Here is a 5,605-nt window from a genome sequence, read left to right as displayed (position 1 = left end):
TATATAGTGAGTACCAAGATTGGTTTAACTATTTAATAAGTGAACCAGCAGGACGGATCAAAAAATGAAATGAAATGCCATTATTGGCAGTCAGTGAGAAAATGAATGCTAGAATAAGATTGCAAAGCTAGACACAAAAAAGTTCATTCACACCTGGAAATAAAACCATAACCATTTTTTTTCTTTTTTGAGATTGAGTCTCACTCTGTTGCCAGGCTGGAGTGCAGTGGCGTGATCTCGGCTCACTGCAACCTCTACCTCCTGGGTTCCAAGTGATTCTCCTGCCTCAACCCCCCAAATAGCTGGATTACAGGCACACGCCACCACGCCCAGCAAAGTTTTTTGTATTTTTAGTAGAGACAGGGTTTCCCCATGTTGGCCAGATGGTCTCGATCTCTTGACCTTGTGATCTGCCTGCCTCAGCCTCCTAAAGTGCTGGGATTACAAGCGTGAGCCACCTAGCCTGGCCCCATTTTTTTCTACTAGACCAAAATAATTTGCCACTTATCAATCTTTAGCAGGGTAATTTGTTCTTTTAGAGAGCCTGGGTCCTCACTGATAGTAAATATTAACAGCATGTCAAACAAAGTTAACTTCCCCTAGATGACCCACAGGTGGGCCAATCATCTAAAATGTCTTTGAAAGGGCACTAACTTTTTTTTTTTTTTTTGCCTTATTTACAGGTTTTGGATATTTTTCTCAACACATTTGTTGTGTAAATATATTAGTTTGTATGTTCATAATAATGATAGCAACCACTTATAAGGTGCTTACTATTTATAGTAATACATGTAACCCTCCCAGTAATTCTGAGGGTTTTATCTTTGAGGACAGGAGGCACAGAGATGCTAAGGGATTACCTAGGTCCCACAACTAGACACTGGCAGAGCTGAAGATTGAGATCTAGCCATCCAGTGTGGCCTCCAGGCTTTTAACACTAGCCCCCACACCCCATCTGCACTGGAGCATCCCTGGGAAGAACACAGTAGCGTTCTCCAGAAAAGGACTGAACAGATTTATTCAGATTTCCTTACATTTTTTTTTTTTTTTTTGCTCTGTTGCCCAGGCTGTAGTGCAGTGGCATAAACTCAGCTCCCTGCAACCTCTGCCATGTTCAAGCTATTCAACCTTACCGGGTTCAAGCGATTGTCCTGCCTCAGCCTCCCAGGTAGCTGGGATTGCAGGCATGTACCACCATGCCTGGCCAATTTTTGTACTTTTAGTAGAGACGGAGTTTCACCGTGTTGGCCAGGCTAGTCTCCAACTTCTGACCTCACATGATCCACTCGCCTCGGCCTCCCAAAGTGCTGGGATTACAGGCATGAGCCACTCTGCGCCCAGCCCAGATTTTCTTAAGTTTTATCTAATGTCCCTTTTCTTTCGGTCTTTTTTTTTAAGATGATGTCTCTCTCTGTCACCCAGGCTGGAGTGCAGTGGCGTGATCTCGGCTCACTGCAACCTTCACTTTCTGGACTCAAGCGATTCTCCTGCCTCAGCCTCCCGAGTAACTGGGACTACAGACATGTGCCACCATGCCTGGTCAATTTGTGTTTTTAGTAGAGATGAGGTTTCACCAGGTTGACCAGACTGGTCTTGAACTCGTGACCTCAAGCGATCTGTGTGCCACCACATGAGCCACTATGCCTGGCCCATTTTCTTTTCTTCTTTTTTTTTTTTTTTTGAGATGGAGTCTGGTCTCTGTCATCCAGGCTGGAGTGCAGTGGCTTGATCTCAGCTCACTGTAACCTCCGCCTCCCGCGTAGCTGGGATTACAGGTATGTGCCACTATGCCTGGCTAATTTTTGTATTTTTAGTAGAGAGGAGGTTTTACCATGTTGGCCGGGCTGGTCTCAAACTCCTGACCTCAGGTGATCCGCCCGCCTCAGCCTCCCAAAGTGCTGGGATTACAGGCATAAGTCACCCAGCCTCGCCTCCATTTTCTTATTTAATCTGCTCAGCTTTCCTATTTTGCAGTTGAGGAAATTGAGGCTATGAAGGTTAGGCAACTTGCTCAGTGTCACCAGTTGGTAAGCGGCAAAGCAGTGCTTGGAGCTCATCTGTGAGATTCCAAAGCCTGTGCTCATTCCACTGCAGCATGTGGCATCTGCCTACAGTCAGGGCTCCTCGGATTCTTTGAGCATCTCCCTCTACCTCCAACCTGCTCAGGGGCGACCACTGTACCTCCAAGGCCAGGGAACTAGTCCTCTGTGGTTCACTTCGCCCCTCTGTTCTGGCTGGGTGGATCTAGTGGAACCCATGGTAATTCTTGGATTCCAGGTTGGAGCATGTTTTCCAGCAGAGGGAGCCTCTCTGCCTGGAGAAGACCCACCCCTCCAATCCCCGGCCCTCTCCAGGGCAGCTAGGGTCCCCGGACTTCACTCCGGCAACTCCCCCTCCCAGGCTGAGCCACTTCTTTCTAATCCTCTAATAGGTCCTGACAGTAGCCTTGCCTCCTCCTCCCAAGACATCTTTAGGCTCGTCAGAGGAAGAGAGGCCTCCAGGCCTGGAGTTGCTCTGCCTGTGTCTCCCAAAGTCACCCTCTCCTCTAACATCCCAGCCTCCTCCTCCCTCATCACAGCTCCTGAGGCTTCCAAACTCAGTCCCTGTCAGCAGAGGCCAAGAAACCCATGGTGAAGCCACTGTCCATGCAGAAAGTGGGCCATGGCAAAGCCTTTGGAGTTGGGCCCACCTGGGTTTCAGTCCTGTCTCTGCCTCTCCCACCCTGAGTCACCTCATGTGCGACATCAGATGATGAGACCACAATCGCTGCCGCCCAGGGCTGTCTGTAGCCGGAGCAGTGAGGGGTGTGAGAGGCACTGGGCATCACCTGGCACGTTGCGGCAACAGCAGCCTGGGATTGTACCTGAGCAGCAGCAGGTGAGGAAACAGCCCAGGGTGCAGCTCCGTGGAGGAGGCTGGTGGATGTGTCCTTGGGGCCCCATGGCCTCCCCTGTGTTTCTAGGATGCTATTCTGGTGGCCCAGGAAATGAAAACACACATCTCTGCCTCCCCCACCCTAGGCCCACTCCCAGCCCACCTCATCACTGCAGTGCTGGCGGATGGAGGAGCTGCTCCTGGAGTGTGCATGTGTCCACCCCCCACCTGGCAGGCAGGGTGCTCTCCACCTGGGACTGCAGGGTTGGCTGTCCTGACACATACTGGGATGTCAGCCAGGCTTGTGGGGACTCCAGGGGAACCCTACTCACTCCTGTGTGGGCAGGGACCATGTCTGTGTTCCTAGCCCCTGGCTCAGCATGGGGCCCATTGCAGGCTCAAAACATGTGCACAGGGAATAACCTTGTTCAGGCTCCTCTAAGGTCCCGGATGCTCAGGGGGACTTTATCATCTCCTTCCTTCTCTCAGGGGCTGCTCTTATCCATGGACTGGCAGTGGGCATTCCAGGGCATGCCCCAGGAAACCCCTTGCCAGGAGAAGGCAAGGGAATACATATATATGGGAGGACAGAGGACAGGTGGGGACTCACTGGTCTGTGTCCTCTTTTCTCCATACTGGGGAACCTGGACAGGATGCTCCTCTCCAGCAGACACACTTTCCAAATGGTTGGGACCACACAGCGTCTTCCACCACACCACTAGGCCAGCACACCCTTACCCTGGCCTGTCTGGACCTTCCACCTATCAGATCTCAGCTGGTCACACCCAGAGAGACCCATGTGCCCACAGCTCATACAGAAGTTTCCACCTGCTCTCCTCTCTCCTTTCCCTCAGGGAGACCTTGGCTTTCCATTGCTAAGGAAAATATCCAGATCTGAAGAAGAGGGCTTGAGGACAAGGCTTAGGCTCTCCTCAACACCCCCGCTCCTGCCAACTTCTACTCCAGATGGTTAGACAGACACATGCAGACAAGCTGTCAGCGAAGGGCTCACGGGCACAGACATCTATGCAGCCCCACTGGCCCACAAACACCCAGTTGCACGTAGCGAGGCCTCACATGCAGGCACACATATATACACTTGGTCACACAGGTGCACAAACATTCACTGACCAGAAAGTGAAAACAAGGCCCCTCTTTCCTAGATTCCTGGCCCATGCCCTGCTCTGCCCCTCTGCCCCGAAACACTGCATCCAATTGCCCCAGCCATCCAGCTCCAAAAATTGCCTGTGTGACCATGGTTAGAGTTTCAGGGTCCATCTATCTGAGCAGGAGTTGGGGTGCTGAGGGGGGCCCAGGTCCTGCCCTGAAGTCCTCCCTGCAGAGCTGGGTGTCCTCCTTAACTGCAAAGAGCCACCATCCCTCCAAGGGAAAGGAGAGCAGTGAACTGGTCTAAATCTCACTCTTTCTTTATTCCTGCTTGCTCCAGACCTGCCTTGGATACCCCTGACCCCTATTTCCTACATCCATGCCAGTGCCCTGCTTTTGGGGGGACAAGGGGCAGAGGCCTGTGGATTTGGGGGTCCTGGAGATAAGCACTCAGCTGAGGGCTCTCAGTCCCAGGCCCTCTGGGAAGGGCAGAGCCTGGGCACGGATGCTGGAGGGGTGGGAACGGGGCAGGATCTATGGCATTTCCCCTCCAGCTGGAAACAAAGGCATATTCCTCTGTCCAGAACGAGCAATCCGGTCCCACCCACTGGAGTGGCTGGAACTGAAGGAAATCCCGCTGGCTCTGACCTCGCCCAGACATGCAGCCCCCTCTTCCAAACATTCTTTCCCAGCTAAGGCCATTACCTACTCTCAGATGCGGGGGACCTTTTCTGGTCCAAATACCAAGCCCTTCACACTAGGGAATGGTCACCTTAACCCCTCAAACACTCTCTCCAGGCAGTAAGGGTTCCCTCCATACCACGAAAGGCCTGCCAGGCTCCCACCCCCTGGCCAGTCAACTCTGCCCTTCCTCATCCAAGTAAACTCAAACGCAGGCCTTTCTGTTCATTAGAGTGGGGAAAACTTGATGCCTCCAGGAACTCCTATGCCATCTGGAATGCTCAGCATGGCCCTCAGAGCATCTCTGCCATCAGGAGTTTCAACTGAACACCCCCATAACAAGACCGTTCATCTCAGGTAATTGACATGTCTTCCCTCATTGCAGCTCAGGGAAGGGCAGGGTTCTCCTATCCTCAATCAGTAGAGTCAAGAGATACTTTCTGCCGGGCACGGGGGTTCACGCCTATAATCCCAGCACTTTGGGAGGCCGAGGCAGGTGGATCATGAGGTCAGGAGATCAAGACCATCCTGGCCAACCTGGTGAAACCTCATCTCTACTAAAAATACAAAAATTAGCTGAGCATGGTGGTGCGTGCCTGCAGTCCCAGCTACTTGGGAGGCTGAGGCAAGAGAATCACTTGAACCAAGAAGTCAGAGGTTGCAGTGAGCCAAGATTGTGCCACTGCACTCCACCGTGGCGACAGAGCAAGATTCCATCTCAAAAAAAAAAAAAAAGAGAGAGAGAGAGAGATAATTTGTAATATTATATAGATAGGAACTGGAGGTTGGGGTATATTACTTAAATTATTTATTTATTTATTTATTTAGAGACAGAGTCTCACTCTGTCTCCCAGGCTGGAGGTCAAAGGCACAATCTCTGCCTCCCAGGTTCAAGTGATTCCCCTTCCTCAGCCTCCTGAGTAGCTGGGATTACAGGCACCTG

This window comes from Callithrix jacchus, chromosome 9 (genome assembly GCF_049354715.1).
Source record: "Callithrix jacchus isolate 240 chromosome 9, calJac240_pri, whole genome shotgun sequence".
Lineage (NCBI taxonomy): Eukaryota > Metazoa > Chordata > Mammalia > Primates > Cebidae > Callithrix > Callithrix jacchus.
Note: the sequence above shows the minus strand (reverse complement) of the source record.